The 23,624-nt window shown below is 46.0% G+C and overlaps 1 protein-coding gene across 1 annotated transcript in view; it reads right to left on the bottom strand.

Annotated features, from left to right (window-relative positions):
- Positions 1–23,624, bottom strand: part of CENPP (centromere protein P) — a 225,955-nt gene that overhangs the window by 17,569 nt on the left and 184,762 nt on the right. The gene's annotated exons all lie outside the window — the stretch shown is intronic.

Raw genomic sequence — 23,624 nt, 5'->3', positions numbered from 1 at the left:
CCTGCAGTGCAGGGGGTCTAGAGATGGGAAAGTAAATGGTCAGTAGAAGGATGACGGGGAGGCAGGGAGACGGGTTGACAAAACTGGTCTAGGACTTGGGTAGAACGCTGGGATAGGGCTGGAGTGATAGCAAGGGGGGAAGGCACTTGCCTTGCGCTCTATCAACCTGGGTTTGATCCCTGGCGTCCCATATGGGCCTGCAAGCACCACCAGGAACAATTATTAGTGCAGAGCCAGGAGTAAGTTCTGAACATCTCCGGGTGTGGCCCCAAAGCAAAACAAAAGGATACTGGGACAATCTTCTTGATAACGGTGGTGGTTATATCACTGTATGCATTTGTGGAAATTGTACCTTACTAAAATACTGCAATATTAAGACTTTTAATGAATAAAATTATACTATGCCAATATATATTTTTCTCTTATTAACTAGCCCTCCACTCAGTAGGGACTGAAAGTTTCTCTTCATGAAGTGGCTGCATCCTTCCACACTACATTGTATGAACTGGGGTGGCGTCACCTCTGAGACGAGATCCTCACAGGAAGAGCTGCTGTAGGAGAAGGAAGAAGGGGCAGATCTCAGCCAGAGTCAGAGCTTCCACCACCAGTTCCTAACAGGTCCGGGGCACCCTCCTCCACATCTGGGCTGTGAGGCTGAACACGCTGGTAGCATGTGGCACAAGAAGGGCTGAACTTGGTTGGCACCCCAGGGGGCGTGCAGACGGCGTGGCAGGTGTGTGTGGGGGGTGTCGAGCTCGGCTCCCTCTGAGACGGGGCTGTGGCTGGCTGCGGTGGTTGAACTGGCTGGTTGCACTGACTCATCTCAGCTTCTCCCGTAATGCACGAGGGAAGAAGGGGAAGGTCCAGAAGGCACGGCCGGAGCTAACCAAGAGTAGGGAACGGGCTGGTGCGGGTGGGAGGGACCCTGAACACCAGTGGAGGGAAGTACACATTCTGCAGAGTGTGTGAGCCTGGACCACTGTCAGCTGGAACCCTGTCAGAGTAGTATTGTAAACACTGGGCTTCAAATATAATTAAACAAACAAACAAACAAATAAGTAAAAGCCATCAGCAGTCGGGGCTGGTGATGTTGTTCGTGATAAAGTACGTGGCTGTCAGGTATGACCCTTTGGTTTTGATCCCTGGCACTACAAAATAAATAAGACTATTAAGTTAATTATGAAAAATGGGATCAAAGTCAATGACATCTTGGCTGGGGAGACGGTTCCAAGGACCATCTATAGCACATGCTATAGACGCTGGGCAGGAAGGAACCCCCGAAACAAAAACAAAAGTCTTATCACATATCAGCCCCAATTCTCTTCTTCTCTCTCTCTCTCTCTCCTCCCACCTTTGTTATTTTGGGATCACATCCAGCTGTGCTCAGGACTTACTCATGCATGGCTCTGCACTGAGAGATCACTCCTGGGAGGACTTGGGGGAACAGTATGGGATGCTAGAGAGTGACCTGGATCAACTATGTGCAAGGCAATCATCCTACCCATGTACCATCTCTCACTCTAATTTTCTTTTCTTTTTAAATTCACTGTATCATCCTCATCCCGTTGTTCATCGGTTTACTTGAGTGGGCACCAGTAACATCTCTACTCCTCCCAGCCCTGAGATTTTAGCAGCCTCTCCGTACTCATCTTTCCCAATGATTGGGGGCTCTTTCAGGGTCAGGGGAATGAGACCATCGTTAACTGTTTTTGGCATATCAAATACGCGATGGGTAGCTTGCCAGGCTCTGCCTGTGTGGGCGGGATACCCTTGGTAGCTTGCCGGGCTCTCCAAGAGGTAAGAGGTATAAGGTGTGAGAGTAATATATATATAACTGGAGCGCCCTGAGTGAAAACAGCCTGGCACGAGTCCAGTGGCATGGCTATGGGGGCCTCATTTTATACTCCGGTCTGGGCGGAGCAGTGGTTGAGATCTGGAGGGTGGCCGGGTGCCGGCTGGGTGTGGCAGGGTGTGGCTTATGGGTGTGATTCCCTGGCTCACCGGAGACTGGGGGATAGCAGGCAGAGGATCTCTGCTTCTGGTCCGTTGAGTCCAGAGTCCAAGGTCACAAAGTTCCGCATTATTTGGGTCCTGTGGGATTCATGCTTGAGGCTCAGCCAGAGTGTCAGAGTGTCAGAAAGCCGCCTGGAGCGTGGTGGCGGTTGGGTAGTGGAGGTTGGCTGCTGGGCTGGGTCCCTGAGGTACTTGATTTCAGAGGCATGATTGTGAAGGGGATTGGTTTTTTCATATCACTTTCTTCTCTCTCATAATTTGCATGTAGGAAAGCCTTGGACTTTTGGGAATTGATTTTATAGCCTGCGACTTTACTATATAAGTCTATTATTTCTAGGAGCATCTTTTTTTTTGGTTTTTGGGTCACACCTGGCAATGCACAGGGGTTACTCCTGGCTCTGCACTCAGGAATCACCCTCGGCGGTGCTCAGGGGACCATATGGGATGCTGGGATTTGAACCCGGGTCGGCCGTGTGCAAGGCAAATGCCCTACCCGCTATGCTATCACTCCAGCCCCCTCTAGGAGCATCTTGGTAGAGGCTTTAGGGTTCTTTTACTATCATGTCATCTGCAAATAGTGAGAGCTTGATTTCCTCCTTTCCTATCTGGATGCGCATAATATCTTTTTCTTACCTAACTGCTATGGCAAGAGCTTCTAGCACAATATTGAATAGAAGTGGTGAGAGTAGGCATCTTTGTCTTGTCCCTGATCTTAGAGGGAAGGCGTTTAGTTTTTCCCCATTGAATATAATGCTTGCCATGGGCTTGTGGTAGACGGCTTTGACTCTATTGAGAAGAGCTCTTTCAATTCCCATTTTGCTGAGTTTTCATCATAAAGGAGTGCTGGATCTTGTCAAATGCTTTCTCTGCGTCTATTGATGTGATCATATGGTTTTTTATCTTTTATTTTATTTATATGATGGATTATGTTGATTGACTTGTGAATTTTAAACCATCCTTGTATCTCTGGGATGAATCCCACTTGGTCGTGGTGTATGATCTTTTTGATGAGTCATTGGATTCTGTTTGCTAATATTTTGTTGAGGATCTTTGTATCCGCCTTCATCAATGATATCGGCCTGTAATTTTTTTTTTTTTGTGGTGTCTGTCTGCTTTTGGTGTCTAGGTGATATATGCCTCATAGAAACTGTTTGGGAGTGTTTCTGTTTCTTCAATTTCTTGGAAAAGATTGAAAAGGATTGGCAATAGGTCCTCATTAAATGTTTGGAAGAATTTGCTGGTGAATCCATCTGGACCTGGGATTTTGTTTTTGGGAAGATTTTTGATTACTGTTTCAATTTCCTTGAAAGTAACAGGTCTATTCAGGTATTCCATATCTTCTTGGCTCAGCCTTGGGAGGTTATAGGAATCCAGGAATATATCAATTTCTTCTAGGTTCTCTTGTTTTGTGGCATACAGGCTTTCAAAGTAATCTTTGATGATCTTTTGAATTTCTTTGGTTTCTGTTGGGATATCCCCCTTTTCATTTCTGATTCAGTTTATTAGAGAATATTCAGTTTAGTCTCTCTCTCTCTTTTTTTTTTTTTTTTTGCTTTTTGGGTCACACCAGCGATGCTCAGGGGTTACTCCTGGTTCTGCACTCAGGAATTACTCCTGGCAGTGCTTGGGGGACCATATGGGATGCCGGGGATCGAACCCGGGTCGGCCGCGTGCAAGGTAAACGCCCTACCCGCTGTGCTATCGCTCCGGCCCCAGTTTAGTCTCTTTCTTTGTGAGCCTTGCTAGTGATTTATCAATCTTGTCAATTTTCTCAAAGAATCAGCTCCTGGTTTCATTGATCTTTTGGATTATTTTCTGGGTTTTTATGTCATTAATTTCTGCTCAAGTTTTATTATTTCTTTCCTCCTGCAAAGGCCAAAATTTTAAGTTGTGATATCCAAGCCCTTTTGGGAAGTCTCAACTTGCTTCTTAGCTCTTGCTTCTGATACCAACGTGGGGTCCCCCTGAGTCTCCCTATGCCTGATGCCTGTTTAAGTGCACGCGTGATGTTCAAGCACCAGCCCATCTGAGTGAGCTGCGTACTCTGTGAGGCTGAGTGAACCACGTGTGATCAGAGAGGCCGACACATGTGCTCAAGCAGCACCTGACATGTCTCCTTTGCCATGAATGACAGCACAGCCCCTGGACCCACTGGAGGATACCGGGGATGTTCACAGCCCCGAAATAAAAGACCTACAGGTCTGTTCTTACTTACTTATCAAATAAACCAGATTCTGTTGAAACTGTGAAGTATGGGAGAGGAGAAATCATGTTTAAGCAAGATCACAAAAAACAGAAATGCTTTAGTACAGCTGTATCAATACTAAATCTGAAGAACGTTAGGAAAGACACGACGCAAAAAAGAAGCACGCCCATGCCTGCTGTGCCTACTGGATAAACAACACGGCCAGCAGATCTGCACATAGGAACAAAGAAACAAAGCACAGAGCCAAGAGTATGGAAAACAGATAGAGGCAAGGCCTTCATCTGACTTGGCGCAGTGAGGAGTAACGGGAATTAAGCAGACGCTTGGAGGCCCTGCCAGGGGCCTGCTGGAGGGAAGGGTGTTGAGAGCTGCATGTGACGGGAACCATGGCGAGACCTCGGCTGGCTGGGGCTGGCAGCAGAGGGGGAAGGAGGGCGCTGGAAGAACACACAGCGGACCCTGGGGCTCTCATTTAGCCGATGACTCATGTTTGACTAGAACATGGCGGTTGCTCAGAGCCTGGGGACGGCTCACGAAACTGAAGACGAGCCATCAAATCTTCGAAAGCTCACTGCTGGTCACTGCTAATCCTTCCCGCCAAAGACGTAAATAAGGCGTTTGCAGCAGGAAAACATTTACAACTCACGGGTGCTGTCCTGAAATGTAGACACCAAATGCCGTGTCATGTCACAAACAGATGATGGCAGGGCTCCTCCTGCTAGTGACTTCAGAGAGAAAATATTGTTTGTGTCACTAGAGCCTGCTTGAAATTAGCCAGTGTAAAAAGCAAAACTATCCTCATCTGGTGGGGACTCAGTTCTTTATGTTACAATAAATTGTTTTAAGTGATCTTCCCCCCAGAAGGAAGGAAAAAAGTAGCCTCAGTAATTTAGGAATACGGTCAGAAAAAAACACTAACGCATAAAATCAAGGGACTACCTACAGGCTGAACCTTGTACCTACAGGGCAATTCTCCTGAGACAGAGCTATAAAATATATAAGGTCTCTATAACTGCTTATAAACAATGTAAGTAAATCAAGCTAAAAGGGGCACTAGAACTCATTTGTAGAATATAAAGTAACAGAATGGGAGACTTACACCCAAGAATAGTAGAGATGAGTACCAGGAGGATTGCTCCACGGCTTGGAAGCCGGCCTCACAAGCTGGGGGAAAAGGCAGCTCAGATAGAGAAGGGACCACCAAGTAAAGGGTGCTAGGAGGCCCTGTGGGATGGGAGATGCGTGCTGCAAGTAGACTATAGACCAAATGATGGCAACTCAATACCCCTAGTGCAAACCACAACATCCAAAAGGAGAGAGCGCAAAAGGGAATGCCCTGCGGAAGAGGGGGAGTGGGGTCGGGGGGCTGGGGTGAGGGTGGGGGACGGATGCTGGGACCATTGGTGGTGGAAAATGGACTCTGGTGGAGGGATGGTCACTCGACCCACACTATCATCATTGCCTCTATTACCATCTCCGTTAAGTACAACTACTTCTACCACCTTCTCTATATCCCCCACCAACAATGCTGCCACCTCCACCATCTTCATCTCTATCATCAGCACCAAATTGCCACCATTACTGCTTCCATTACTGCTCTATAGCCAATAACATCACTACTACAGGGACCATCAATAGTAGATTAATGATTATTTATCAAACATTTTCTCTGTGCCTGATACTGTGCTAAGAGTTTTTTTTTGTACAATCTTACTTACTTTCCAATAATAATCAAACCAAGTAGATTATGTTATGATTCCCATATTATAGTTGAGAACTCTGAAGCTTGTAGAGGTCAAGCTAGTTGCCTGAAGTCACTCACACATGCAGTATTGAATATAGAATAAATGTTCAGGTATTTCTGGGGCTATATCATATATATTTACAAGGAGTGGTCTTCCAAGGGACTCCACGCGAGGCTCTTTTCACTCGGGGACGCCCCAGACGGAGATGGGTGAGAACCTTCCCCGCCCCAAGGGACCCAGCCATGGCAGCTGACCTCCACTACCCAACCGCCGCCACACTCCAGGCCGCATTCTGGACACATTAAAAGATACTTCCTACCCATTTTCCATAATTACAACACCATATTTGATGGAGTTCAATCAGTAGGCAACAAATCATAGAGTAATATATATGTATATATATACACACATATATATCTATACACACACATACCTCTCAGAGAGCCCGGCAAGCTACCAAGAGTATCCTGCCCACATGAGCAGAGCCTGGCAAACTACCTGTGGCATATTCAATATGCCAAAAACAGTAACGATAGGTCTCATTCCCTTGACCCTGAGAGAGCCTCCGATTGTTGGGAAAGATGAATAAGGAGAGGCTGCGAAAATCTCAGGGTTAGAGGAATAGAAACGTTACTGGTGCCTGCTCGAGTAAATCAACGAGCAATGGGATGACAGTGATACAGTGATACAGGTCTTCCAAGCAGTGTTCAAGTGACATTGGGGTCACTCCAAGCAATATTGGTCAACTGGTCTGGACAGTTCAATGCTAGAGGCTTTGGGTGTGAAACTCCTTGGGCTCTGCAGTGGTGGGGATCATAAAGTCCACCCTGAAGTGCTTGAAAGCCCTGTGGTCACAAGGGTAGAACCAGCTCCTGCATGTGCAAAGCATGCTCCCTGCTCCCCTTTACCTGATCATGGGCATTTAACCAGCAAACTATGCTATCTCTAACCCAATATTTTACCCAAAATTCTTTTCTATCTCCAAGAGTTTCCGCCTGACCCTCTGTGCAGTCGCTCCAGCTCACCAGTGCTACAGTGAAGAGTTTACCAATGCTGGAGATTCTTTGTTAACTTATTCTACAAGGAAAGAAAATTTAACCTAAGATTTTCTGCACTGTGGTATATTCTACTGATCTACAAAATCCCACTTTAAAGTAGGACTACCATTCCGTTGTTCATTGATTTGCTTGAGTGGGCACCAGTAACGTCTCCATTGTGAGACTTATTGTTACTGTTTTTGGCATATCGAATATGCCACAGGTAGCTTGCCAGGCTCTGCCATGCGGGTGAGATACTCTCAGTAGCTTGCTGGGCTCTCTGAGAGGGGTGGAGGAATTGAACCCGGGTCGGCTATGTGCAAGGCAAATGCTCTACCCACTGTGCTATCACTCCAGCCTGGATATAATTTTATTTATTTTTTAAAATAAATTTATTTGCTGAATCACCGTGAGAGCAGCTACAAAGCTTTCGGGTATAAGTCTCAGTCATAAAATGATGAAACACCCGTCCCTTCACCAGTGCACATTTTCCGCCACCAAAAACCCCAGTATGCCCCCTACCCCAACCCTCCCCCTACCTATGTGGCAGATGATTTCCACATTACTCTCTCTCTACTCTGATTACATTCAATATTTTGACAACAGGTCCACCATTATTATTTGGGATTTTACCCCAGCACTCAGATCTGCCAAAAAGGCAACCTTATCGCAGCCGCGAGATTTTTGAATTCTGAAATTTTAATAACTAAATCTGGAGGGATTTCTGCCATAAGCCGCTGGGTTCCAAGATTTGTTTCTGAGTCTCTGGGATCATGGCTTAAGCCACCTGTTCAGTAGCCAGAGGGCCCCTATGTTTCTCTTTTAGATGATGGTTGATTTTATTTCCCTTTTATTTTTTCCCTCCTGGCGCTGCAGGAGGCGTGTGAGGCCTACCTGGTGGGACTCTTTGGGGATGCCAACTTCTACACCATCCACGCCATACATTATACCCAAGAACATCCAGCTGGCATGCCGCATCCGCGGAGAGAGGGCATAAAGTTTACGATGCTAAAATCTCAGGGCTGGCTTTTGGAAAACAATATGGACGATTCTCAAAAAACTAGAGGTTGAGCTCCCATTTGACCCAACAATACCACTGCTGGGAATATATCCCAGAAAAGCCAAAAAGTATAGTCGAAGTGACATATGCACTTATATGCACTTATATGCACTTATACCGCAGCACTGTTTACAATAGCCAGAATCTGGAAAAAACCCGAGTGCCCTAGAACAGATGACTGGTTGAAGAAACTCTGGTACATCTATACAATGGAATACTATGCAGCTGTTAGAAATAATGAGGTCATGACGTTTGCATATAAGTGGATCAACATGGAAAGTATCATGCTAAGTGAAATGAGTCAGAAAGAGAGAGACAGACATAGAAAGATTGCACTCATCTGTGGAATATAGAATAACAGACTATAAGACTAACGCCCAAGAATAGTAGAAATAAGTACCAGGAGATTGTTTCCATGGCTTGGAGGCTGGTCTCTCATTCTGGGTAACTCAGGGAAGGGACCACCAAGTAAAATGTGGTTGGAGGTCATGTGGGGGAAGGGTGATGCGGGCCGAATACAGACTAGAGACTGAACACAATGGCCACTCAACACCTTTATTGCAAACCACAACACCTAATCAGAGAGAGAGAGAACAAAAGGGAATTCCCTGCCATAGTGGCAGGGTGGGGTGGGGGGAGACGGGACTGGGGAGGGGGGGAGGGATGTTGGGTTTACTGGTGGTGGAGAATGGGCACTGGTGAAGGGATGGGTTATCGAACTTTGTATGGGGGAAACATGAGCACAAAGATGTATGGATCTGTAACTGTACCCTCACGATGACTCTCTAATTAAAAATAAACTAATAAAAAAAAATCTCAGGGCTGGGACAAATGTAGATGCTGCTGGTGTCCGCTTGAGTAAGTCAATTATTAACGGGATGACACTGCTACGGTGCTTTATTTTTTCCCAGTTTGATATAAATGACATACAACATTGCATTCATTAAAGGTACACAGCCTCTGTTTCACAGAATAGCTGTGGCTCAAAGCAACTGCATATTTTAAATATAATTACTAATTTCAACAGGATTGTGACTGTGACTTATTTAATTTTCTTCCTTACATTATGTGGCAATTTTGAAATGATCTACTCTGCTAAACTTCATGAGTAGTTTGAGCTTTCTCCTTTTCCAGACTAGTGTTTTTACTAGGGGAAAATGAGAAAAGAACTTTAAATAAAAAAGAATATTGGTGCATAACACAAGTCAGTAAATTCCAGAACATTGGCTTTTGATTTTTATTTTTTTGGCCACACCCAGCACTGCTCAGAGCTTACTCCTGGCTCTGTGCTCAGGGATCAATCCTGGCAGGACTTGGAGGACCATGTGGTATTTCGGATTGAATGAGGGCTGTCTGTGTACAAAGCAACTGATTTATTTGCTGTACTATCTCTATAGCGCACTTTCCAGAATACTGCTATACAAAATCCCATACCTCTTCCAGAAAAGCCTGAAAACCACATCCACAGATCTAGTAAAATAAGAAATTTCTCTTTGAAAATGGAAATAGAGCATAATATGGTTAACAATCATTTTTCCTGCTGTTGGACGCAGAAAGGATTCTAATGGAAATGAAAACGATGATATCACCCACCAGTAATGGGAAAAAATGAGGCTGTGGACAAACACACTATGTTTTGATTTATTAAACCTCAAGCACACTTCATTTTAGCTCTCATGAGTGATGGGGCCCGGTGGCTGCCAAAGTCTCTCACTAAATACCTTTATAAATAGTGCGGTTGTTCTGGGCTCCTGCCACTTCCTTCAGACAGTGTATCAGTGGAAAAGAATCCCCACTTCTAGCGAACGTGAAAAGCTCCCATATGTGAAATCTTTATATGAGCCTCAGCTAAGCCCGGGCTCCAGGGTCAGCTGCAGGGAAAGACGGGAAAGATTCATCCTGGGGACCAAGGGTGGTGCCCGCAGTGGGAAGTGACATCCAGAACATGAAACACATGGAGCATCCCAGGTCTGCTTGTAAAGACAGAAACGGAGTCTCCAGGGAGGCCTGACTCGGTCTGAGCTGCTGGCAGCCCAGTGGGCCCAGGGGAGTTTCAGCCCGGCCTCTTTGCAGCCCCTGTCACCGCTCGCGGGCAATCTGGTTTTCATCAGGAAGCATCTGAACCTGAGGCTTTGTGGGTTGTGGAGCTATAATGGTGAAGCTGGTTCTGCTGATGTGGATGTGGCTGCAGAATATAGCTTGAGGTTCCCTTCAAAGTCGGCCGGGCAAGGAGCTCCGCAAAGGCCAGTGACCAGTGACTCGGGTGATCACTGGAGCAAGAAACCCAGATCAACTTGGAAGCCCTGTCAGCATTCCTCGTGTCTGCAAGCTGGACGAATGGTTTGACCCTGGGAAGCTTCTGTGGCCTCACTTAGCCTCGCATGGCTTCAGGGTGTCTCCTTTGGCTGTTGGAGGCTGACGACATAGTCATCTAGAGGTAGGGACTGTTAAGATGGCAGGTTTATGGCACCTGGCACACCGTAGGGACATGCTAGCACCGCTCCTTCCTCTCTGTCACCGTCATGTACAGGGCGTGGAGGATCTAGATTCTACCAATGAACATAGCAAGAAAGTCGATTCCTAGGTTATTTGGTTTCTGGTTCGGGGGTCACACCCAGGCGGTGTTTGGGGAACGCTGCTGGCAGTGCTTGGGATACGAGGCGGTGCTGGGAATCAAACCTCCTGGATGCAAGGCTCCAGCCTGGTTAGTCATCTTCCTGGCTGTCCTAAGTGATTTTAAAGTACTTACGTGCACTTTTATGTTTTTCACTTTGCTTATATAATTGTATGCTGCAGTTTTAAGAACGTAAATAAAACTACTGTCAAATGCAGCTTTCCTTGTGCAAAGTTTCTCCTGTAATCTAAAGTCTTTTTGAGTTCATGTTCAGAACAGGGTAAGTGTTAAAACAAGTTGGCTTGGGTAAGGAAAATAATCTGTCTGTGGAATCCTGATCTAAATTCACATCTCTATCCAAGCCCTTATAAACTTAAAGAGCTATTAAAAAAAAAAAGTAGAGATGAAACTAAGATTTCATTGAAGCCCCCTCCCCCACCAGGAATACTGAGTTTGGGATAATGTCCATCTTGTTTTGCTGGCTGTGCCGAGGCACTGTCTGAGAGAGACAAGCCAGATGACCAGATGGAAATTGGCAATTTGAGCACAAAGCTCAGGAAACGGCTTAGGACTTAAAAATAGACCTGCAGCTTACTGGCATGTGAGAGCGATGTGCTTACCAGAGGTGCTCGTTCTTGTTTGCTCAGCGAGTAAACAAGGGTGAAGGATTGTGTGTCAGGGCATGCCAAGGGCAAGCACCATGGCATTTATAACAGAGGGCATCAGAAGATGGGAGGAAGAGTGGACAGCAGAGTGTGGCCAAGATGACCAAAAAGGAATCATTCTGTGAGCACTACTCTGGCTTCAACAAAGAACACACCAAGGGGCTGGAGTGACAGCACAGAGGGTAGGGCGTCTGCCTTGCACGCGGCCGACCCGGGTTCGATTCCCAGCATCCCATATGGTCCCCGGAGCACCGCCAGGAGTAATTCCTGAGTGTAAGGCCAGGAGTAACCCCTGAGCATCGCTGGGTGTGACCCAAAAAGAAAAAAAAAAAGCAAAACCAAAAAAGAACACACCAAGATTGAACAGAGAGCGAGGCTGGCGTGAAGGTAGGTAGGCAGGTAGGGTGCCTGTCAGGCACATGTCTGGCCAGGGTTCGATCCCCAGCACCCCATATGGTCCCTTGAGCACTGCCAGGAGTGATCCCTAAGCACAAAGCCAGGAGTAGATTCTAAGCACAGCAAGATGTCCCCCGCCCCCCACTCCCACCACCCCCCCGCCCATCACCACTTCAATGAACAGCTCCTTTCTCGGGGATTTCACTGAGAAAATCCACTGCAGAAACAACCACCATCACAGGAAGACTCAACTCTGCAGGCCAAAGGACTGAAAGCAAGGGCAGAGCTAGGAAGCACCACGCTGGGTGAGGAAGAAGAGAAGCAGAGTCTGAAAGAGAAAAGGCACTGGCAAGTCCTGCAAGATGGGACTGGACAGGAAATGCCAAGCTAGAGTGGGAGGGGCCTGGGTGGGAAGGCTGCCAGGACATCAGTTTTATATCTGCACTCCATAGGCAGAGAAGAGATTCTGGGCGTGCTGAGTTCTGCATGGTGGGCCGCCATCCCCAGCATCAGGAAAGGGTGAGTACCAAGGGCCATTCCCAAGGTGTGCCACGCCCAGTGGAGCTGCAAGCCCTGTTGAGATGCTGCTCAGAGCTCGGGCTTCTGGGGGAATTCAGTTCTGTGCTGGAATCGGGAGTTGTAGTCTCTGGATTTGTTCAACCCAACAGAAGGTGGAAGCCAGAGGGCACCCAGCAGGGTCCCAGCCCCAACAAACTGCCTCAGTCCCACCTTTTAGGTTTAAGCAGTCAGAGTCCAATGTGCTTAGAACTGCAGAGCCAGAAGAGCTCCTGGAAAGTTGGTGCGCTGGACTTAGCCGCTAACCAGAGGCAGAAGACGCTGAGTGCAAACGTTCCTGAAAGGCTCCGTCTTGTGCTTTCATCCACTGTAATGGGAAGAGACTGGGAACTGGCAGTCCCCAGCACAGACGGGATCCAGCTGTCCCGGAGCTTAAGCGAGGACCAGCTGTTTCTGAGAAAGCAACTTGGAGCTGCGGTGCCAGGTGAGAGCAGGCAGCAGACACCCAGAAGGCCCTGGTTGGCGCAGCCACCCCAAGATTGCTACCCCTGGAGGCAAAAGCCCTGGAGATCAGCTTCTGGACAGCTGGGGTGGGGTGTATGTTCCCACGGTGTCCAATCACTGTCAAGTTAGGAGACACCATACTAGCGAACGTGCACGGGGCCAGAGCCCAGCCAGCTAGAGCCTGGTGCTACAGCAGTGGCAGATACGAGTACAAACCCTGTTTGCCATCCAGATGCCCACAAAAGCCACAGCCACCAGCTCAATCTTGCAGACGTTTTGGAAATGCCTGCAAGGCATTGGTGGCTGCCCGCGGAAATCAGTAGATTCATGCACTGATCTGGTGGTGAACGGGAATGCCAGGTCACGGCTCAGACCCCCACACTTCCAGCTCCCCTAAAGCACCAAGAATAATGAAAACGTGAAGGAATTCAGTCACATCAGTGGGGAGGAACAGAAGCCCAGGAAATGCCTCAAGTACTTCAGAACTTTTGAAACAGCCTGACGATGATTTCAGAATAACAATCCTCTTGATGTTTATTCTCAATGAGGGAATCTGGGAAGAGAGATTCAGTAAACTTAAAATTGAAAGAACTCATTCAAATAGAAAGGAGGAGCTAAAGGACACATAGCAGGGGCCAGAGTGATAGTACAGTGGGTAGGGCACTTGCCTGCATGTGGCCGACACGGGTTCACTTCCCAGCACCCTATATGGTTCCCTGAGCCTTTGAGGAGTGATTCCCGAGGACAGAGCCAGGAGTAAGCCCTGAGCACTGCTCGGTGTGGTCCAAAACACAAAAATGACATAGCAGAATCAGCAGCTGAGTGGAACAATGTGAAAATGGTGATCTTGAGACAAGGTATACAGTGTAACAGTATCGTCAATGATGAAGGGGTAATATATAAGAGATTTTGTTTCTTGCTTTGTTTTTTGGGCCACATCTGACTGTGCTCAGAACTGCTCTGCACTCAGGGATCACACTTGGCAGGTTTCGGGGACCATATGGGGTGCTAATGATAAAGTCCAATTGGTTGAATGCAAGGTAAATACCCTAACCTCTGTACTCTCTCTCTCTCTCTCTCTCTCTCTCTCTCTGTATTATATATATTTAATAGGAGTGCTGCTATTTATTCAGTCAGTGATTAAGCTGACTGAAGCAGGCATTAATCCACAGAAAGATATTTTTAAAGATGAAATATATGTGAAGATGGAGGGAGAGAGAGCACAGGGTAAATTAAGGCACCTGCCTTGCACACAGCCAACAGTGGATTAACCACTTACGTTCCCTGCAGAATTGAGTCCTGAGCTCAGAGCAAGGAACAGCCTCTGAGCATGGCAGGGTGTGACCACAAAACAAAGTGAAAAATAAAAACTATGTAATATGTTAAATAACAATACTAAGAGGAACAATCACTGAGTCATAGAAATCCCAGAAGAAGGGGCTGGAGCGGTAGCACAGCGGGTAGGGCGTTTGCCTTGCATGCAGCCAACCCAGGTTCGATTCCCAGCATCCTATATGGTCCCCTGAGCACAGCCAGGAGTAATTCCTGAGTGCAGAGCCAGGAGTAACCCCTGTGCATTGCCAGGTGTGACCCCCCCCAAAAAAAAAAAGAAATCCCAGAAGAAGAGGAAAGCAAGAGGAAGAAAAACTGGTGGAAAAGATATTAGTAGAGAAATTCTCCAGTACCCGAAGGGATATTGTGCACTGATCCAAGAGTCTCAGAGTGCCCCCCCACAAATAGGAAACCCCAAACAGAACTTCCCAAACTACTTAGGGCACCAAGAGAAAAGAAAAAGAAAAAGAAAAAAAAAGCCTCAAACACAAGGGGAAAAATATAAAATTCACATCAGATTTTGCAAATGAAATTGACAAGAAGGAAATGGAATAATTTATTCAAAGTACTGAATTAAGAGTACCACAATCAAACAACCACCTAAAAAGTTGTCACCGAGAGTTGAGAGTGAGGAAAGCATTCCCAAAAACAACAGCTGAAAATATTTGTTGCATCTAAATCAGCTTTGCAGAGAATACTGAATAGTCTCATATACAAAAATCAATGTTGAATGCAAAAGCAAAATCCTAATAGGAAGATGGCAACAACCTCCTTCGTGTCAGTAATTTCTCTAAATCTCAATGGGTTGAACTTCTCTATCCAAAGGCACAGAGTGGCTGGGAAGATCAGGAAACAAAATTCAACCTTCTGTTGCTTACAAGGGACAAATTTGAACTCTCACAATTAACACAAGTTTAGAGTGAAAGACTGGAAAACAATCATACAGGCTAGCGATAGACTGGAAACAAAAAAAAGCAGGAGGGGACGCTGGGAGACCTTATACTTGCGTGAACTGAATTCAATTCCTGGCACCACACATGGTCCCCTGAATACTGCCAGAAGTGATCCCTGAGCACACAGGGTGTACAATGTCCACCCCCCCCCCAAAAAAAAAAAAAGAATCAAGCAGGATGGCTGTCTTCGCATCCAAACAACATTCGAACTTAAAGAATGCAGTAAGAGATAGGAATGGACACGACATACTAAAAGACCAACAGTCAAGAGGACTTGAGTCTTGTCAACATAAATACATCAAATGAAGGGGCGGCAGTTTTAAAACAACTGCTAACATTGGTGGGAACAGGACAGCAGGGGGAAGTTTCAACAGCCCACTCTCATCATCGGACAGGTCGACCAGACAGAACATCAGTGCAGAAACAAGAGCTCTCTGTGAGAAGTCAGGAGAATTGGGATATAGACACACACAGGGCTCTTTGCCCCTTAGAAGCTGAATACACATTCTTTTCCAGTGTACAGATCTGTTCGGGACAGGTCACATGCTTGGGCACAAACTGAGTGTCAAGTTCAGAAATAAAAATCATATCAAGTTTCATTTATATCATGTCATGAAGACAGAAATTGATCATAAAAAGGAAGTTGAAAATTTCCCTTTTGTTTTTTTTTTTTCCTTTTTGGATCACACCCGGCGATGCTCAGGGGTTACTCCTGGCTTTGCACTCAAGAATTACTCCTGGCGGTGCTCAGGGGACCATATGGGATGCCGGGGATCGAACCCGGGTTGGCCGCGTGCAAGGCAAATGCCCTACCCGCTGTGCTATCGCTCTGGCCCCGAGAACTTCCCTTTTGGAAATACTAACATTTAGAACGGAATTACATTCTGTAAAATAACAATTGGGTCAATGAGTAAACTTTAAAAATTCTCAAAATGATTGAGAATGAAGAGACAAACTACCAGAACCTATGGAACACAGAGAAAGCAGAACTAAGGAGGAACATTCCTAGCAATAGGGGTTTACATCAGGAAACAGGAAAAAGCTGAAATTAATAACCTAATCTTACATCTTGAGAAACTAGAAAAAGAACTACTGAACCTCAAAGAAAGAAGATGGAAAGAGCAGATACCAGTGAGACAGAAATCAAGAAAATAGGAAGTTACAGTAAATGAAACCAGCAGCCAATTTTTCAAAGGAATAAACAAGGATGACAAACCTTTAGACAAACTCACAGGGTCACTCCCAAGCGCAGAGCTGGGAATAGCCCCTGAGCACTGCTGGGTGTGGCCTCAACTCAGAGCAAAACAAGGCAAAAAAAGAGCAGGACAATCAATATGATATAAAAAACAAAAAAGGAGGCTGCTTGAATGGCCGGGGGCAGCTGAACTGTATTCGACAGGAACAAATGGGGAGTGACCATCTGGAGGCATTTCCTGTAATTGCTTTTCCATGAGACGAGAAGGAAAGAAGAAATAACGTCTGTTTGAGGACAAACAGGCTACAGGAAGGTTCTTTCTAGTTGACAGAGCTTGAGTTTATTACAGGCTAAAAAGAACAAATTAAAATTAGGCAAACTGCCAAATTTCTCATTCAAGGTTCCAAGGATAGCATCTCCAACTACATCATATGATACCTCCCCAATTGAATTTTAGGCCATAAGAGTTCAAAAAATGGCCACCTGGGGCTCTTTCACTCAGGAATGCTGCTGGCAGGATGGATGTCACAGTCTTCATACAGCCAGGAAGCTCGGTAGCCAATGGCGAGATCAGAAGTGGCATGGAAAGCAGTAAAAGAAAACACATTTAAGCACGGCCCTGAAAGTCAGCCCTTTTGGGGGTCCTTTTCACACAAAGGGGATTGTGCTAGAGGAAGCTGGCATTGAGGCCATATAGCCAGAGTCTGCTATGACGATGTGTGTCAGGACCCAGAGCAAGAGTTCAGCAGGTAGGGAGTTTGCCTTGCATCTGGCCAGCCCAGGTTTGATCCCCAGCATTCCATATGGCTCCCTGACCACTGTAATTCCTGAGTGCAGATCCAGGAGTAACCCCTGAACATCGCTGGGTATGACCCCAAAAGCCATTCAATAAACGAATAAATAAAAATTGTTAAAAAGGTGCATGTCAGAGTTAAGTGGCTCAAGAACAGCAAAAGGAAAAAAAAAGCCATTACAGCCTTTATGCCCAATGACAGTTGCTTGAATCGTAATGAGGAAAACGATGAAGTTCTGGTTGTTGAATTTGGTCACAAAGGGCATGCTCTTGGTGACATTCCCGAAGACTGCACTGTCAAAGTAGCCAATGGGTCTCTTTTGGCCTCATACAGGGACAAGAAGGAAGGATCAAGATCACAAGTTTTGATGATGAGAACACAGTAGTAATAAATTTTCATCTACCCAGGGAAGTAAGAATTCATGTTGCCCCAGATGGTCCCCTGGACAGCAAGGAGTGATCCCTGGGTGCAGAGCCACTAGTAAGTCCTGAGCATGGCTGGGTGTGGCTCAAATGCAATAACAATAATAATAATAATAATAATAATAATAATAATAATAATAATAATAATAATAATATTGAGGTCATATTGGCCAAATAATGGACTTCCTCCTGCTTCATCCTGAGGAGTCAGATTGAGTCACTCATCCCGCCCAATTAGGCTGTGCCTTCTGTGGCATGAACCAACCCTGACAGAAAAGATATTCTTTTCTGTCATGCTCTGGGAATCTCCTGCACTTATTTGTTATCATCTGGTGTGTAGTTCCCTAAGCGAGATCATTTCTAATGGTTTTCTTGATGTATTACCCTCATGGTAGCATTTCCCGTATCTTAGAAGGAAAGGACACCAAGAGACACATGAATACCACACCGGACATCACGTTCAAGAGTCACTGCCTCACAGGGAGAGCTCATATAAGGGCCATCATAATCCACACCTTGACCCACAGCGTATTTATTCCTGAAGCTGTGGTTCCTACTCACGAGACTCCATGGTTTCTAATCCTGTCTAGCGTTCAGCTCTGGACAAGGGTGCAGCCACCACGAATGGGGTTCTGCGCTCACCCTCCTCTAGCACGCACCCCCCCTGAGCCGGGTACCCGCGTGCTCTCTGGACTGCTCCTGGTACTTGGCCAGAACCCCAGAATTCTCAGTGGCCTTTGTTCCAGGTTTTGTGCAAACCTCCATCCGGTCAACTGATGGCGGGGGACACCAAAGCTAAACCCTAAGCTCCCTAGGGGGCCACATGGGTAGAGGATGAAATCCACGACTCCACGACCTGACCCATGCAAAATGTACCCGTCTCTGGGAGAGCTCCCTGTGCTTTTGTGGTTTTCTTTTTCTTTTTCTTTTTTGCTTTTTGGGTCACACCTGGCGATGCACAGGCGTTATTCCTGGCGCATGCACTCAGGAATTACTCCCGGTGGTGCTCGGGGGACCATATGGGATGCTGGGAATCGAACGTGGGTCGGCTGCATGTGAGGCAAATGCCCTACCCGCTGTGCTATCGCTCCAACCCCCTTGTGTTTTTTATTTTATGTTTTTGCAGGAACGGTTAGGCCAAGGAGGTCCTATCTTGTGGAGGGACCTGCCCAGAACCTGTTTGACGGCCACACCTCAAACTTTTAGGCCATCAGAGCCACAATCCAGTTGTGGCTACAATCATAAAGGGAAGGGAAACTCCATGACAAGCATTTTCCTTATACTACTGTGGTTACAAAAGTTTTTGTAGCCAACTCATTACTATCCACTGAACCACAAGATGTTGGAGAAGAGACCTCAAGAACTGTAGTCTGGTTTTGGCAGCGAGTCAGTCTTGACGTGCCCGTCATATTACTCCTCTGTGCGGCTACTCCATTACTTCACTCTAAGATTGCTGAGTTCCTCTTGAACACACCGACACCCAGGTGGGCTGTCAGCACAGCAGTAGGGAGCTTGTTTCGCATGTGGACGATGCAGATTTGACCCCCAACACCTGATCTGATTGCCCAAGCCTGTCAGGAGTCATTTCTGAGTACAGAGTGAGGAGTAAGCCCTGAGAACCACTGGTGTGGCCCCCCAAACAAACAAACAAACCCCCCCATACTGATACCAGTGTGTACTTTTGGTGGCTCACACCTGAATGTGGCTTAATTAACAAATTGCAGCTCTGATGTCAGTGTCTTCAAAAAAACACCCTTCCCCATGCCCCATCTAGTGATGCACAGTTCAACACATTATAAAAACACAGCACTGGGGCTGGAGCGATAGCACAGCGGGTAGGGCATTTGCCTTGCATGCGGCCGACCCAGGTTTGATTCCCAGCATCCCACATAGTTCCCCAAGCACTGTCAGGAGTGACTCCTGAGTGCAGAGCCAAAAGTAACCCCTGAGTATCGCCGGGTGTGACCCAAAAAAAAAAAAAAGCCATACACAGAATTATATATCATCCCATAATTTCATCACTTAAACATAATAACTAACAATGGTTTATCCCTACCAATTTGTTCTCTAGTCATATGCTCATTATATACCTTAAAGGTACTATTAGACCATTATATTTGTGTTTTAGGGGTTTGTTTTGATTTGGGAGTCACACCTGGTGGTACTTGGGGAACCACATGGTGCCAGTGATCCAATCCGGCCCTCCTGCATGCATTCAGCCTTATGAGTTATCTCTGCCCCTTGGCTTTGTTTTTGATTCATTTTAGGAAGGAAGGAAGGAAGGAAGGAAGGAAGGAAGGAAGGAAGGAAGGAAGGAAGGAAGGAAGGAGGGAAGAAAGGGAGGGAGGGAGGGAGGGAGGAAGGAAGGAAGGAAGGAAGGAAGGAAGGAAGGAAGGGAGGGAGGAAGGGAGGGAGGAAGAAAGGAAGGAAGGAAGGAAGGAAGGAAGGAAGGAAGGAAGGAAGGAAGGGAGGGAGGAAGGGAGGGAGGAAGAAAGGAAGGAAGGAAGGAAGGAAGGAAGGGAGGGAGGAAGGGAGGGAGGAAGGAAGGAAGGAAGGGAGGAAGGAAGGAAGGGAGGGAGGAAGGAAGGAAGGAAGGAAAGAAGGAAGGCAAGAAGGAAGGAAAGAAGGAAGAAAAGAAGGAAGAAAGGAAGGAAGTGTCCAACACAAAAAGGAAAAAAGAAACGAAGCAAAGAAGGCAGGAAGGCTTTCCATGTACTGTTCAGAAATTTTTATCTACCCCAACTATTCCTGGTTGGTGCTCGGGAGTTGCTTTCGGCAGTGCTTAGGGTCATTTGGTATTGGGGACAAACCCAAGTCCACTGTATGCAGAGCATGTGCCCATATAGCTCTGTATCTCCAGGCCCCTAGGAGAAATGTATGTGTATGCATACATATGTGTGCATGTGTGTGTTTTAGGGCTATACCCAGAAGTGCCCAGGCACTATTCCTGGCTCTGTGCTCAGGGATCACTTCTCATGATGCCTGGAGGGTGACATGGGGTGCCAAGGGTCGGACTGGGGCTGGCCACACGCAAGGTGAGCTCCTGCAGCCCCGTGCTACGTCTCTGGCTAGAAATGTCCTTTACCTCTGGGTAGCTTATGGAGAACTCTGCATGCTTTATGGCTGCCCACGATTTCCTAGTAACACACAACTGGATAATCCCTACCCCCGACTCCAGCCTTCACGGTTACAAGGCTTGGAAGTGCTTTCCTAGAGGCGAGCTCCACACGGGTACTTTTCCATGCTGGAGTCTCAGAGGAAAGGCTGGGACACAGAGTAGCCACTGCTCCATGAGCTGTCGAACCCTGAGCACAGGGTCCCTTTGTTAGAATTGATGACTGTACATGTCATCAGCACCTAAAATCACAGCTTATACTAGGGCTTACTCTGGGGTTTGGAAAATGTAGTCTATGGGTCTGGACATACCGGCTGTGTGAGATCATACAGATACTTTCACTGCCTCCAAGCTTTCTGGGCTCCTCCTCTTCATCCATCCTCCCTCCACCAATCCTTGCTAAACACTGAGACATAGATACAAACATACATATATATATATGCATATATATATTACTGTCTATAGTTTTGCCACTTCCAGAATATCATATATTTGGAATCAGAGTGCAATTTTAATCAGACTGGCTTCTTTCTGATTAAAAATGACCATTTAAAATTCCCCCATGAGTGAATAAGCAGAGCACTGTGTACTCTTAAGACTGTAAAATTTTTCTGAATGATACTGTAGTTGTGGAAACATATCAATTGCTTTTAGCAACACCCACAAAACTGTCCAACACAAAAAGTTAATTCCTATTAAATTAAGATGGTAGTTAATGTGTTAATACTAGTTTGAGTTATAACTAATGTAGTTTAGTTATAACTAAGCTATATAAGGATCAGAAGGCAGAAGTTATATGGGAACATCTCTGTATTTTCTGTTCAACTGACAGAAAAATAAATGGAATATAGAGAAACTTAAAAAAAAATCCCTTTATGGCTTTTAATGGCTCAGAAGCTCATTTCTCCTTTGTACAGAGGTTAAATTGTCTCATTGCTTATTTTTTTTCATCACCTACTGAAGGCCATTTTCCTTGTGAAGTTTGGCAATCATAAAACTGCAAGATAAATAAAAGCTGATATAAATAGCAGATTTTAATGTGGACAGACGTTTTCAACTCATTTGGGTAAATAGCCAGGATTATGACTACGGGGTTCTATGTAAGAGTCTATTAGTTGTGTAGGAAACCAACAAATGAGCAAAGTTGCTGTGCCATTCTCACACGCAGCGGGTGGATGTCCTTGTTAGTCTCCATTTCTTCTCAGTACGGGCCATTGACAGCTGTGCTGGGTGCAGGTAGGGAAACTGAGGCTGATGGCTTGGCGCCCAGGGCTGGTGGGCAGCAGGCTAGCTTGGGAGCCACATGGACCATCTCGGGCTCAGGGGCAACCAGGACTACATCTGATGGTGCTGCGGGTGGGTCGGGAGGGAGATCTGGTGCCAGAGTCTCGCAGTGTGCCCAACACTGGAGCTATCCCTACACACAACAGTGTAACCGTTGGTGTACATTTTTATATTGTCTGGGGCCAGAACGGCAGGTGGGGCACTTGCACGCAGCCAACCCTGGTTCAACCCATGGCATCCCATACGGTCTCCCGAGCTCGGCCAGGAGTGATTCTTGAGCACAAATCCAGGAGTAAGCCCTGAGCACTGCTGGGTATGGCTCTCTCCCCCAAGTACTCTCAGTGTTTTGGATTTTTGTTATTCTAATAGGTGCATAGTAGTAATCTAATGTTGATTTAACATCCAATGCTTTTTTTTTCTCTTTTTGTGCACATCTATTTTGGGTGAGGGTGCCTTCTATATTAGAACATTTCCAATGGCTGGAAATCCCGAGCTTTCTCTCTTGCCTAAGAATATAGAGTTTAAACTCCTATTGACCCAAAGCTCTGACAACTGGGAGAGATTGCCAACCTTGTCGTTACAAGTAAGGAATATGAACAGTTAGTTTGGGTTCTGAATGTGGAGGGCACCATATTTAATCAAACATCAAGTGGGTAAAAACAAGAGTTAAATGGAGGACAAATGCCTAAACTCAGAACATGTCCTGGGAAGGGATTGAGTTCTATCTCTACCTCTACCTCTGAGTGAAGTTCTCATACAAAATTCACCACTGCTTGGCCTATAATTTCTAACCCCAAACACCTACAGAATCTTACATACCTTTAGACTCTAATGAATTTATCAAAATTTCTCATCTTATTATCTATGTATCTCTCTCTTTCAATATATATGTAATTGCACAATTATGTGTATTATAAAAGTATGATATATGTGCATAATTACTAGTGTACTATTACTAGAGTTACAAATATAGGGGTTAATGCATTTGCCCTGTACATAGTTGACCCTGGTTTGACCCCAGATACCATATATGATCCTTTGAGCATCAGAAGTAATTCCTGAACACGGAGCCAGGAGTAAGCCCTGAGCATCACTGATGTGGCTTCAAAACAAAGAAACAAAACAAAAAAAGCCACACACAGGGGCTGGAGTGATAGCACAGAGAGTAGGGCGTTTGCCTTGCATGCGGCCTACCCCGGTTCGGTTCCCAGCATCCCATATGGTCCCCCGAGCACCGCCAGGAGTAATTCCTGAGTGAAGAGCCAGGAGTAACCCCTGAGCATTGCTATGTGTGACCCAAAAAGCAAAAAAAAAACAAAACCAAAACCAAAAAACAAAAAACAAAAGCCACAGACAAATACAGGACCAGATCTACCACATTTAGCACATAGGAGCTTAGATTTCATCGCCAGTGCTCCATGGTCCCTGAGCATCGTGAACAGCAACACCTGAGCTTCGGGTTGGGAGTATTCTCAGGAGCATGGCTCAGTATGACCCCAAAACCAACACCTTCCCCACCCCCACCTGCCACAAAAAGGAAAAACCCTACAGTTTTTGTTTTTAGAAATTTGGGTGGCTCATACGTTTAGTTCATCATCTTGATGTTATGTTTCCTGGCCATTTTACAACTTTGAAAAAACAAAAATGAAGGTCTAGCAAATACTTCGGAGCGACCCCTGCGGGAGAAGAATAAGAATCTTAAAGCAGGATTGACCTCGTCTATGACAGGCGCAAGTGGGGAACTTCACAGAGATTAGTATCATATTTGCAGCT

This window comes from Sorex araneus, chromosome 2 (assembly GCF_027595985.1).
Source record: "Sorex araneus isolate mSorAra2 chromosome 2, mSorAra2.pri, whole genome shotgun sequence".
Classification (NCBI taxonomy): domain Eukaryota; kingdom Metazoa; phylum Chordata; class Mammalia; order Eulipotyphla; family Soricidae; genus Sorex; species Sorex araneus.
The sequence above is the reverse complement of the archived record's forward strand: the minus strand, read 5'-3'. Positions and strand labels throughout refer to the sequence as shown.